Source organism: Cupressus sempervirens, chromosome 4, assembly GCF_028749045.1.
Source record: "Cupressus sempervirens isolate cs-2001-9-10 chromosome 4, ASM2874904v1, whole genome shotgun sequence".
Lineage (NCBI taxonomy): Eukaryota > Viridiplantae > Streptophyta > Pinopsida > Cupressales > Cupressaceae > Cupressus > Cupressus sempervirens.
Genome location: NC_143121.1, coordinates 383,884,292 through 383,899,482, shown reverse-complemented (window position 1 = coordinate 383,899,482; position 15,191 = coordinate 383,884,292).

Genomic DNA, 15,191 nt, shown 5'->3' with positions numbered 1-15,191 from the left:
TAACTAGCAGATGCAGTTGTCCTCCCTACAATTTGCACCATTGACTAAATTTCAAAAAAAATGAAAATACAACAAATTTTTTTGAAATTTTTAGCATTTGATCTTCATGATCTATATATTTTGCGATAAAAAACAACATTTTTTTTGAAAAAATTTCACTTTGTTTTTCGTGAATCTAAAAAAGAATCATGTTTGACTTTGTTTTTTTTTTTTTTAGTCTTTGGTGTATTTTGTCTAGGGATTAGCTAGTGCCCTAACCAACCAATGATGGAGAGATATAATAAATTCTTCATGTAGTTCTTGAATTCCACTCGGACCATTAACTATAGCTTATTGTGAACAAATAATAGAATTTCATGGGATATTATATGTCATGACTCATTTTATAATATTTGAAATTAATATTAATTTTTTATTTTAATTATTATTATTATAATATAGATATTATGGTTGATTTTGACCTTTTTGTATATATTTAATTTTTTATGTTATTATTTTTTGTATGGGAATATTGATGTCATAGTTTAAGGGTCTAAGTAACAATTGTGATGTTTCATTTTAAACTTGGCAATTATCTTGAACAAAATAAGCTAGTAATTTGGATAGAGCAAAAGAGCACCTTATGACTAAAAAGAAAAGTGAGACTTGGGCAAAGCAAAAGAACATAATATATAATAAGTATGCTAGTTAGCAATTAACATATAAAGTAATTAACTTTTTCAATTATTGTAGCAAAATTGACAATTATAATATTTTGAGTTGATGCATGTTGAACAAATTCATTTATGTTGTCTATGCTACTTTTTATTTCATGACATACTTCTCATGTAACCCTCTTTAAAGTGTATAGAATAAAAGTGCACACCTTGCTCTTTTATCTCTTTATTTTACACTACATACCATTATTGAACATGTACAATAAACACTTGTCACCTTGGACTAGGCACACCATTATTTCTTTAACAAAATTATATTCATTGCTTGATTCTTTCAATTGAAAATTTATTTCCATCTTCTCAAGCCAACCTTTGCAAAGATTAGAGTGTTTAATATATAATTGCATGTTAAAACTACTTGGATTATGCACCAATGATCTTGTATTGAGGACAAGCTTTGGATGACTAGTTCATTTTGAGCAATCAGATTTTTGTTCACATTACATCACATTAGAAATTCAAATTTTGCATTAGCAGAGGTATAAGTAGATGATACACAATTGACTTATTATCTAGGAATATTTATGTAGTGTGTTTTCCAACTATGTTCCTTGATAACAAATATTGATTAGTTATCAAGAAAAAGTGTACACATAAGTTGTGCACATTAGTAGTCTCTATTAGGTGTCCAAATTTAAGGGATTTACTCAACTAGAGTTCACTTATTTTCAATTGAAGCAATGATAAAATAAAGTGAAATGAGATACTGAAGACTACATGCTTCTCAAATTACATACATTATACAAAACAAAGGATATACATATCCTTAAGTGAGTGATATTGGTATGTAGTCATGACTAGAGAATATAAATCCTTCCCTAGTATTAACAATATATATTCCATGGGCTTGGGTCCTTCTTGTGCTTATCTAACCAAAGCAATATATATCTCATTTGAAGTCTTATCAATTGGTTTACCTATTGCCTAATGCCCAATTGATTTGTGACATGAGGCAAACCTATGTCTCTATGAACTACGCAAAGGCCCTTTATTTATAATATTACTAGTACTAGTTTGGGTATCTCCCAAAATTTATTATTGGATTGGATTGTCGCAATGAAAACATAATAACAATGAGGTTAATGTTTTGGGGAGATTAAATGATGAATGAGAAAACAAAATTCGCAATAAGAAAACATTAAATCATCTCTGTAGCCAATTAACAATAAGAAAACATTTTAAAAAATAGATATAAATTCATGTCATTGTTTGATGCAAGAGCATCCTTGGGTCATTCGTGATCTTGCATCACCCAAAAGTATTTCCTTTCAGTTTATCTGGTTATTGTTCATTTGGATAGTTTTCTTGATGTTCTAGGTTGTGATTGATGTAGTTGGCTTATTTTCTTATGTGATCATTATGGCATGGTTTAGGCATCATAAAGATCCTATGTCTAACTCTACATCTTGTTATGAGGTTTCTAGGTAAAGTTATCATAAGATTGGTCCAGTCATATACCGATTTTCTTGTTCTAACAATTAGGGTAACAAATTGTGGCTTGGGATGAAGATTCATGACTTGCAATGCTTAATGACACATTTTTTTATGTTGTTATATGATTAATCAACCCTTTTGTATGTTTTTACAACATGATGTACCTATTTGAGTTTGTTCTTATGGATTTGGGTCGAAAGGGATCATAGGTTAACCTATGACACCTTTCGACACAATTGATGACAACAGATGTCTATAGGGACATATTCTAATTGATCATATGGGTCGAAAGGGGTCATAACCTATGACCCATTTTGACACATTTGATACAACATATCTCACTAGGGGTCCTAGGACCCCTAGGGACATATTATAAATGATCGTATGGGTCAAAAAGGCTCATGTAGGTTAATCTATGAACCTTTCAACACCCCTTTCAGCACATTTGATGAAAACATACATCCCTAGGGGTCCTAGAACCTCTAGAGACATATTCTAATTGATCGTATGAGTCGAAAGGGGTCACAGCTTAACCTATGACCCCTTTCAACACATTTGATGACATGTGTCCCTAGGGATCCTAGGACATATTTTAACTAGTTGTATGGGTTCAAAGGGGTCACAGCTTAACCTATGACCCTTTTTGACGAATTTGATGACAATAGGACCCCTAGGGACATATTCTAATTGACTATATATGTCAAGAGGGGTTAACCTATGACCCCTTTAGACACATTTGATGACCACATCTATCCCTAGTGGTCCTAGGACCCTCTAGGACATATTTTAATTGATATGGGTAAAAAATGGTTATAGGTTAACATATGACTCGCTTCAACACATTTCATCACAACATATGCCCCTAGGGCTCTTAGGACCCCTAGGAACATATGCTATATCAGATAGTTTAATATAATTTTACAATATAATATAGTTCATATTATATTATTATAATATAATATAATATATAATAATATAATATAATATAATAAAGTATAATAGGAATATATTATAACACAAACAAAAATACCACTTTTAATAGTTAAAACACCTCACATGGATCATAGAGGGGATAATGAGGACCTTTCCTCAACTTTTATTCCCCACCCTCCATTTTCAATTTGATTCCTTTACATATTTAGGCAAGATATATCAGATATCCAATATATAGCATACCCGTTACATTGAGTATTCAATTAGGCTTGGTAATTACCAAGCCTCCTTGGTCAACTCAAACAATGTGATTTCTCCCCATTTAGGTGACTTCCAAACTTCGAGGAGGTACCTGGCAACTTTTAATATGATCAAATTTGTTAAAACGAAAATGATTTCTTGAGGATGCTCTTAGCTTTCTAGCAATATAATTGCTGTCAAAATATGAGTTCAATAAGTAATTATTACTTATTTTTAAATGAAGATATCTATAAGGTGTTGATTTACACATTGATCACAAAATGGCTATAACTTTTAAACCATAAAACATTTTTAAAATCCAAAAAATGCATCACATTCTATGCTTTGCCTACTACAATAAAATAATAATAATTTAAATTTGGTAATGTTTTGAATTAGTTAAGGTGGTCATACATGATCCTTGTTTTCCTATTGTAGAAGAAAATTCATAGCTAATTATGTTTTTGAAATAAAAATACCCATAAATATGTGTCACATCCAGGCATGAGTCTGCTTCTTATATCTAGAATCTTATAAAAATAATTATTATATGATTGTGGTAAGGTGGTTAGACATACACCTACTTCTTATTTTTCTTTTGAAATTTTTGTGCTACTACATTACAATATTATTTTTTTACCAATCAAAGTAAATTATTTTCAGATAAGGTCTAGTTGTTTAGAAACTACATTCAATTTCCTACAAATTCTATTCTTACAAATTTTTAATATATTTTTCATAACTAGCTCAAAATTGAATGTCAAGTTGATATAAACTTGATTTGCTAATTTTAGACTGCTACTTAAGGGTATAGTTTGGTCCACCATGATCCTGCACATACCCTATAATGACAATAATATTTTAATGTTTTCAAGTTTATTTGGGAAACTTGTGCCATTTGGAGATTATAAACATGAGCCCATTTGATGAGAAAAGCATTTGATCATTTGATTATCTTATTTGCTTTGTCATCTTTGTGACATTTCTGAAAGTTCTAATTTTGTGTGCCCTTGCTGAAGTATAAGGGTTTGAGATCTACAACTAAAGTATTGTAGATTTAATTATGGGAATCATTTCAAGATTTCTTGGAAAATTGTGCTGAGGTACACAATTTGTTATTTCTCCTACTACATTAACTATTGCTAAGGAGAAGTTAAATTTTTCTTGTTGTTGGAGGTTGTTCCAGAATTTGTGAAGGGATTCACAGTAATTGTTATATCAAATCGTGTGTTGGTTAATCTGGAGTTGGTTGAGCACCAATTTATATGTGTTGTTTGGAGTTATTTTCTATCTGTACTTTGGGAGTAGTAATTTCCATATTTGCAACTGTATTTGTTTGTTGAAGAATTCTTTTGTTGCTAATAATCTTCATTTCATAGGGTTTCAAGGCATGTTTTACCTGCCAGTTCATGGATTGTAACTTCTAATTTTTCTGTGTATTATTGATTTAGATTATTGGGGATATTTTATCAACTGGGTTGTCGATATTTTGTGAAAATACTTAGTATCTAAATTGATATTAAAATCTAGAATTTTCAGTTGTATATTCCCTATGTAATTTCCAAATATTCGAGTTGAAATTATTATTGCAATATCTACTCTTTTGCTACTATATTGTTGTATCAAAAATTACAAAATCTCAAAAATAAAAAAATTAATCAATTCTTTAGCTCAGATTGTTTAAGAGCCAACAAATCTCTTTAGAATACCAAGAATATCTAAATTGTTACTAGCATTTTGCATGCTTACCTTGATAGATTCATCTTCCTCTTTTTCTAATTATTATTTTTCTAATTCTTTCATTATTTTGTTGCTAAAATTTTTATTACCTTCATCTAAATCTTCTATTTGCCTTATATGACCATCTACATCGTATATCTTTTCTTTGTCTTATTGATAGCTTTCCAATTCTTAAACCCCAAACTCTTCCCAATTTCAAATTTTTCCTCCATTATTTATTGCTATGTAGTCTATAGAGGTTTCCTCCTTATTTTTTGTTTCATTTATTCTTAATATTATTTCTACTTCTAGGGTAATATATTTTTTTTTTCCTTTCCCTATTATGTTGTTTCTTGGGGGATCGATATGGATTCTATATCCCCTTGTTTTCTATTATCCTTGTCTTTCTCCACCACATAGATGATTGTTTATATTCTCTCATTCTTGTTGATATACTTGTATCAGTATTCTTATCTGGTATTGGTTCATTGTTTAACCTAATGTCTGCTAGACTGATCTCTTGTCCTATTACCAAGGTTACAAGTCTCCTCTTTTTTTCCCTTTTATTGATTACTTTGTACTCCCTTTTAGTCATTTTTCTCTGATTATTCATGGTGATTCTATATTTGTTTCTTCAATAATTCCTTTCATGTTGTTGATATTTTATTTTTTGATTGCTTGATATTTTTGATGTTTGAGAATGTGTCTTCCTCATATTTTGATGTCTTACTCAATTTATGGTTTTGTGACCATGATATACCTTCTTCCTTCCATAATTCTAGGATGGAATCTGAATTATTGTGTAGTTATTGATTCCAAAAGTACCATCAAATTCTTTATGTGGATTATTTTATTTAAACTTTGAATGGTATCCTTTGGCTCCTTCCTTTTTCTTTTGGCTTTCCCATGGCTTATCTCTTTTTGGTGATATTTCTAAATTTAACCTCAGTTCATTGTCCAAAGTTGTTCCTTCATATCATTGAGAGGATTGTGAGCCTCTTCCCATAATATGAGTTGGTCGCAAATGTCATTATGAAACAATATTATCTCCTTCACCAACCTTCCATGTTCTTTGATGTTTTCCCTTATATCTTCTAAATATAGGTTCCGCTTTTTACAAATTTCACATTATTCTAACCTATTAATTTATCTTCTATTATTGCATCACCTATTCCAATACCTTGGTTGCTTTCATTTCTAGTAACATCTTTTAAATATTCCTAGTCTTGTTTACTTTTATTTGAGTATTGTGTTTGTAGGTTTAATTCTAGATTTAGAGTTTCTTATGTTTCCACTATCTCTCCTTTCTCAATATCCCACTCTATAGTTTGAATCATGCTAGCTACATGCATTTTTGTTCCCTCCTTCTCTATTCAGTTATGAAAATTTGCTTCCTCTATGCTATTATATATTGACTCTGTTGTTGTTTTCTTAGTGTCATTTGTAAGCATATTCTTCAAATTTGTTGTTCTATGAACTAGCGAGTAAAAATTATATTCATTGTATCTAGAGTCTAGGTCAAAAAAAATTATCTCTTGAATTTAATCTTTGTAGAAATTAGGTTGTAATTTATAAGCCCACCCTTTTGTGATGATTTTAATTGGATCCATAACCCAGGTATCAGTCTTCATGCTACCTAGAATTTTGGTCTCATTTGAATTTATGAATCTAGTTTCTAGACCTAAAAAATCACTTATGAAATTGTCTATCATATTAAAAATATGAATATTGTTAAGTTCTACTATATCCATCAAGAAACATTGAGCTCCAAGTATGAGATCATCCCTTCTCTGTTCATTGATGCAATTACATATGCTAAAGAATTAGAAAGGGTTAGTATACTTACCTGACACATACTATTTGCATTTAAGTTATCTACCAAGGTTGATTTTTTTGGATTTGGATTATTCTATACTGGGCTTCGCATTTAAACCATTGACTCTAAAAAACAATTGCTAATTATTAGAATCTTTTCTTTTTCTTTTTTTCTTTTTTTCTTGATGATCCCGACGTGCAATTCCTTTATGCTCGGTATTGGAGTTCAACTTTTTGTAATTTTGATTATCTTTTCTTGTTTGATTGTAATAATTTTGCATCAACTTTGGGAGTCTCCAACTTTATAGGTACTTTGAGGTATTTTCCCTCTTTGGTTGGTGCCTATCTTTCTTTTCCCTAAATATTGGGCATCCACTTTTGAGGGAATTTTTTTCCTAGATTTTTGTTGTTTTTGAATAACTACCTTCCACTTTGTGAGTGCCCTATTGGATGAGATCTAAATAATTGCTTGTGCACCCTTGCTTTATTTATGTTTTTCACTACCTTCCATCCTATTTCTTGATTGTTGGTCTTGTTGGAAATACAATAGGGAAAGTAAACTTCGAGAAGGGGGGGTGAATCAGTCCTTCAAAACTTTAACCCTTAAAACATTCACCAAACATCCATCTCACAATTTGCATGTAAACTAAAATACCAAACTAAGCATGTTCATCCATAGCATGAAAACAATAAACATTCAACATATATATGACACAAGATATTTGGTTACCCAAAAACCCTCCAATGAGAAGGTAAAACTAGGGTGGGGATGAAACCCACAAATCTTCACTATTGTAGTTGTAAAGTGTATCCAGTGAAGGTTACAATGTTTGATCATAAACTATGATCTACCTTGTCAAAGGTCTACCCTTTTAAAGGCTTACAAATATTGTTAGATCTTTCCCTATTAGAGGATTTCAACACCCTCTTACAAGTGCGCCTAGTTAAAAGACTTCAACTTACAATAAAGTAAGCACCATGTTAAAAGATTTACAAAATCCTACTAGGATCACTTGGTTAAGAAATTTTACTAATTCACCTATTATAATGTCTCAACCTTGGTCCTTTGGTTAGCACCTCTCTGCTAGATATCATATCACCTCTTTATTGATGTGTACTTGATCCTTTATGATCAGATGTATCACTTATGTCCTCTCTCTACTTTCCTCTATTCTCTCTAACTGATCCTACAATTCATATCTCTATCACAACTCCTTAGTCACCATGAATGCTCTCTCTGCACATGCAAAATTCTCTCTTTTCTCACTCAATATTTTAGGGTTTGCCTTCCTTAAGAAGAACTAGGTGACCTAAGGTTAGGTAAGAATCAACGATTGTGATTCACACTTTTTTCCGCTTAGAGCACCCCTTAATCTGATTGGTTTCATGTACTTCATAGGGATCCTTAATATACCATTGAAAATATCTTCTAGAATTGCAAAACAATCCTTAAGTTAGCCCAAAAATGGTTTACATAAGAGTTTGTGCCATTACAAACAACTATGTCCAAAACTATTTACTTGGCACTTGAAGCCTCTGATGCTCAACATCCACTATATCTTCAAAGTTGTAACTCATCCTTTGAATGACTTGATGTCCACTGTTCACTCGACATCTGAATCACTGGGCATGTATTAACTTGCTCATCACTAGAGTGACTCAACACTAACTGTCTGCTCTGCACGTATTGGTGCTTGGCACATACTATATATATTTCGCTTGTCTTGCACTATCTAACAACTTATGCTCAACATACACTACTTGCTTGGCATGCACTTTATGAATATGACTAAGTGTGTACTCACTCATATGTCAAAACCAATATGAGATTAGTAGGCATGTTTGCCTCACTATGCACTATGATTGCTGACCTATTTGTTTTGTCATGCACTATGATTATAAGGATTATTTTGTTGTGGGATCGCTTTCTTTGAACCTTCATTTACAATTTTAACTTCAATATTTTGATATGGATTGGGATCCGAATTGACTTTTCCTCTGCACAACCATGTATCTCCATTTTGCTCATGAAGCACAACTAGGGTTTCTAAAGGATCCCGTAGAGCCAAAGCATATTTTCTTTTATGAAATAGCCATAATCAATTTTTTGATGATGAAAATTTTGATTCACATTTCTCTTCTTTTCGCATGTTTGGTTAGAGTGCATCATAACTCTTATCACCCCTAGTGAAACCAGATCAAATATTTGTTATTTGATAAGATATTTAGTTTATAAATTTTATATCATATATTATAACTTATTTTAATATTTAAAAATCATATTATATTTTTAATAATATAAATATAAATAATATTTTTTATGTAATATATTTTATTGTTGATTGTAAGTTATTTTTTGCCATTATAGTAAAATGATATTTAAAATAAATAAATAAATAAATTGCTTTTCATTTAAATGTCCTTATGATGGTTCATTTTGAGCATATATCTTTCTCCATTGATATTTTCTATCAAATAAAAAATTCTATCAATTTTTTTTCAATCATTTTATCCTTATATAAATGTTTGATTTTCTTTTGTATTAGAAATGTGTAATATTCCAACTAATCTTTATATGAAAGTAAATATGCAATTTTTTAAATTTAAAGTGACAACATTCAATACCTAATCAATAATCCTTGTCAAAATCTATTCATATATATTTAACATTCAAATATTAAACTAAGTGACTAAAAGGAGGGGTAATGATGTGCATAGCTATTGAACCCTTGGTATTTGGTCTCTGATTGTTGTCGTTGATGTCAATAATGCATTTATAATAAGCATATGGTATGGTTAACATCATGTAATTATCGTAGTTGATGTCCTTCAATATTGTTCAAAACATATTCAAGACAAATATTTAAGTGTCACACAAGGCTCTGCAATTTTTTGAATATTTTTTTCCTGCTTGGCTCCCTATGGCTGGCTTCGAATTCAGCTTCGGCCCCTGGCTTCGATCTGGCCTCTGCACCTAGACTTTCATGGACTTATAGTAATGGAGTTATTGATCGGCTCTGCAATTTTTTTAAATTTTTTCCCGCCTAGCTTCAACTTCAACTTTGGCCCATGGCTTCGATTTGGCCTCTATGTCTCGATTGGACTTTGACTTTAGCTTAAGTGCCTGGCTTCAGCTTCTACGTGGTTCCTACTTTGTATCTTGCATCTAGCTTTGGTTCGGGTTTTTTCCTGTATTTAGCTTTATGGTGGTCCCTTCAACTTCTAGGGTTTGTTCACCTGGTGTGGCTGGTTCGGCCATTTCCCTATGCTGATGTGGCTACCTTTGAGGCTAGTATTGGTGGTCTTTCTGAAAAGTCAGGATTTCCTGATACCGTGCATTCAGGGGTGTCGATTGCGGTAAGTAATCCATTAAATATTGATTTAAAATCTGATATTGTTGATGAGATCTCTATTTGTATGGTTGATTTCTCAACCAATGCTGCTATCTTTTATTTTAAGGGTTTTTGGCCTTCTTTGTCGGACCTGCATGCATGGATTTCCCATTTTTGGGACCCCATCATTTCAGAGATAACCCATATTTACCCTATGCCTAGGGGGTTTTTCATTGTTAAATTTGAATCTGATGCAGATAGAGATGCCATCCTTCGCCATGTTTTCTATTGGGAAGTGAAGTTTCCCTTGATGGAAAAACCTTCGCATAATGATTTCAACCCATTGACAGAATCTTTTAATAAGTTCCCTATCTGGGTTAGGCTGTTGAATCTCCCCCTTCACCTTTGGGTAGATCCTATTTTGGAGGAGGTGGGGAGATCCCTTGGTGGATTTTGCTTGATAGATAAGGATTCTATCAATGTGTTTCGAATGATGTATGCTAGCATTCTGGTGGAGATTGATGTTTCTAAGGGACTCCCATAAATGATTTCGGTGGCTTCTACTTTAGGTTCATGGAATATCCTTCTTGACTATGAGGGTATCCCCTTCTGCTATAGGAAGTGCCACAAGGTTGGTCACCTGGCTGCACATTGCTCTGCTGGTAATTCTAGACTAAAAATGCCCCCTTCTTGGTGGAAGGGGGTCTCGAAAGATCACTACATAGTCCACAAGGTCCTCTCTACAGGGGATGATGACTCTCTTCAAGATATTTTGGTGGAGGATTCAACTGTTGTTCCTAGAATTTTGACAAAGGATCATCCTTTGGCTCCTTTGGTTGCAACAGATTGGTCTTTGCATTTTGTTGTCCCATCTTCTGGTGATTTGATAGAGGATCCTCCTTTGGCTCCTTTTGTAGATGCAGCCAGTCTATCTTCTGGTGATTTGGGGGCAGCCACCTCTCTAGCTCCTTCTTAGGTTGATGTTCCTTCTCTTGTTTCTACTTTAACTTCCTCTACTGCATTTTTTTCCCTGGCTTCAAGGGTTTCAGGGTCTGGTTGTGGCTTTGCTAATTCTTAGAGCCAGAAGGCTATTTGTTTGATGGGGGTTGGAAGGACCTTAGTAAAAGGAAATATGTTCATGCCCTCCACTTCTAATTTATCAAGGATGGACCTTCCTGTGGCTTCTTCTCAGGTTGCAGATGTTCCAGTTGCAGTCTCTTCCCTGGTCTCAGGGATTTCTTTGATTGGCTCTGGTGTTGCTGATTTACGGTGGCAGAAGGCTACTAGTTTGGTGGAGGATGGATGGACCATAGTAAAAGTAAAAAAGATCAAGCCCTCCACTACCTCTTTTGATATGGCATTACGTTCTCAAAAGAAGGGATCTAAAGGCAAAGCCTGACTGGTTTTTCTTGGCCTGTTGTTCTTTGTTTTGTCACCTGGATTTTGGCCTATTGTTCTTTGTTGTGTATCATGGTTGGGGACTTTTTTCCCTTTTCTTCTTTGGGTTTCAGGAGCCCAGTCAAAACCTATGTTGGTGGCTGTTGAGATGCCACAATGGTCACCTTTTGTTTGGTGATCTGTAGCACTAGTCTTTTGTTTGGCTATTGTTCTTTGGTTGGGCTTTAATTGCTTATTTTCAGCCTTTTGTATTGTTTTAACTTGGATTTCAGATTCCCTATAAAACCTTTTTATCTAATCAAAAACACTTAATGTTCACATTGGTTAAGAAAATAGTTATAAAAAATAGATTTGGTTTATTAGAAAGCCGATAGGCTTTTTTATCAGTTAGACCTCAACTATCATACCTTTTTGGAAAGGTCTTTGACTTGGCCAGGTCTTTGCTAGTTTTTGCATAACATTTGTACAGAAAGAGAAAATGTTTGTTAAATAGAAGCAGTTACTAAATTGTTATGACAATTTTGAGCAATTTTGGTCTAATTGAAGTTTGGGGTATGTACTTGCCTCCAAAATATTGACATTTTTGGCTAATAAGTAGAGGTTACATTCCTCTAAAATATCCCAAAGGTGATTTTGACACAAGCTATAGGATTTGTGTGGAATTCTTTGTAGATTGAATAGTTTGTAGGCAAATTTTTAACAACAAAGAAGAGAGTAATGCTTTATATTTCTATTTTCCTATTTGTCATTTGATTTTCATTATAGAAGTTTATTAGAGGTAGAAGAAGGGTTATATATTGCTTCTTCATTCATCCATATCATTATTTGATCATATCTTTTAATGGAAAAAGAAAACATATTTGGATACTAGATGTTTCGAGGAGAATAGAAGTATATGATGCATTATGTTTTCAACAAGAAGTTGAAACTAGTGATTCATGATTTGTGTTGTAATAGAGATGATCCTTAGATTTTGTATCTCATTTTTTCATTTTGGAATTATGTGCTTCAAGTGAAAGGGATTGATGTTCCTTGAAATTGTTGTTTCTAAAATAGGGTGTTAGTGCTTCCCAAAGTTGTAGCTCTAAAAGATTTTCCCAAGAGGCCAATAAAGTTTCAAATTCAAAGTGGTTTTTTACCCTAATGTGTCTTCCACATTAAAATATTGTGTCACTTTTTTATGCATTACCTATCTTGCTCAGGTGTTAAATTTTAGAACTTGTGATTGTTTCATATTTTGAAAATTATTTTAAATCGTTGATTCACCCCCTGCCGCCCCCTCACCCCCACTCCGCCCCCCCCCACCCTGAGTAGTGTTTGCATTCCAGCAAGTGGTATCAATATGGGCATAGAATAAGTAATTGCAGATACATGTCAAGGAGGTATTCAAAGTTTCATTTTGGTTATTCCTTTCCTAAAATGTTACAAATGCAATCCCTTCGGTCATTGTTGATCTGTCATTTTGCACAATGATTAACGATAGGAATCCTTTCAAACTCCTCTCTTGAAAAACTAATCTAGGATCAACTCCAAGGTTCTGGGTGATCTTGTGACCTACTAGAATCTGCTCAGCTACTGGAATCTACTCAATAGAAGATACATGTGAGTGTTCATGAGGAGGCCTTTGTTGGTTCAAGCAATTTAGATAAGATGTAAAATCTAATTGTTATCTCAAAAGAATAAAACATACAAAAAGAAATATATTTTCTATTTTTCTATTTTTTAAATAAATGCAACTATATGAATTCCTAAATTAACCAAGTGTTTGTAAAAGCAAATAATGACAATAGGGTAACAAGAAGTTTGCAAAAATAACATGAAAAGTAAAATCCTAATGGACATAAGCCATGAAAAAAACACATTTGTGAGTTAAGCCTTTGAAAAGATCAGTGGGTAACCAATGAAAATAGGAGTAGTGCTTCCTTAACTCCACTGATGCAATTGCCGATGGGAATTTAGTAACCATAATATGTTTCACTTTTCATCAAATTTCAAGGCCATGAAAAGTGCGCTCATTATAGACAAAAAGCTATGCAGGAACAATATGGTGATCTCTTCTCAAACTAAGTACGTCAGCAAAATTTGTAGACCCATAGAAAATACCATAATTAAAAGATCACACAACTAGAACAACGCAATAAAAAAATTGGCTAAATTACATTCCATGAACATAAATCCATAAAATATAACACACTTAGGAAAGAATCACTACACTCTGAATGCAAGCACCAATTGCATATATTATTGCATCAAAATAATAGCGGCTTGGAATACATATTACATTCCTGAATTTGTAAGAAGTCTTCTCCTCAATTTGTGTTGAGAGTGAGAGATATCTTTATGCAAACTTATGCTTCTAAACTAATAAAACAAGTCTATTTATGTACAAACTAACTATCTAACTGGTGCTAAGTAGGACTCCATCCTTATTTATATCATTAAATTGATGCATGAGTCTTTACATGTCTTAAAACAAAGAGAGCATGAGAAACTAAGAAGAAGAAATATTTTAGATGATGCAGGAGTATCTGGAAGTGCCAAAAATAGAAGCTCCATGTCACTAGGTGTTTGTAGGAGTTAAACTGTCATCAAAATGTGTTTATGATGCATGGAAAGATCTAAATTTAGAAATGGCAGTTACTGTCGATGCACGTCTTAAGTCTTCAAAAAAAATTGGTGCAGCTCTGAAAAAGCACACCTGTGCACCTCAGAAGCAAGTAAAAAAAATACAAAATTTCACCAAGTGTCAAAACTAAAATTCTAGCTTCTGGGTTTTATTCCCCTTTATACTAGAGCTATGTATGGGTATTTTCTCTTGAATTTCTCAATAATCTTGGTTACTTGGGCTGCATCTAAAAAATATAAAGCTTCATATTTGTCCTTCACTTTCTGCCTATAGTTGCCCACCTTGATGCGAGTCTCCACAAAATCTCCTAGTTTCACATCCAAGTCTAATAATGCTTCTTCAATTCTGAATGCTTGTCTAATATCATCATCAATAGAAGCTTCTTCAAAAGTCTTCCAGAACTATTCAAAAACTACTTCTACCATTATCAATTTGTCCCTTGCATCATCCTCAAAAATATCTAAGCATGCATCACTATAATGTTTCTCTACCTCCAAAATTTGCTCTTGGGTTTGACCCTTGAGCTTATGAATCTATGCATGTAATATTTCCATTAATTTATTGTTATTCACAATCTTCTCTATCCAATCATCAATTTTATCTAACTCTTCCACTATATATACCTCCATTAACATCTGATACCTTTGGCCTTTGATTAATTGTAATGCTTGCAGGTCCTTGCCCTAGGTATGTACTTCGTCCATCAAACCAAAATCCTAATTCAAAATGACCACTAGCTTATCCGCATTATCCTACATATGGTGTAGTAGCTTAAGATTTCCCTGTATAATCTACACACCTTTCTCTTCAAAACTTTCTTGCCATTGCTAAAAAGCTCTAAAAAATGGATCAAGTTGTATTGTCTCCATATCCCTTTTCTTCAGTGTTGCATTCAAAGTCTCCTTGGGATTTATAGGATCTAAAGGACCAACAACTTTATTTAGATATCCTTTTATGATCTCATTCTATTTTCGAAGT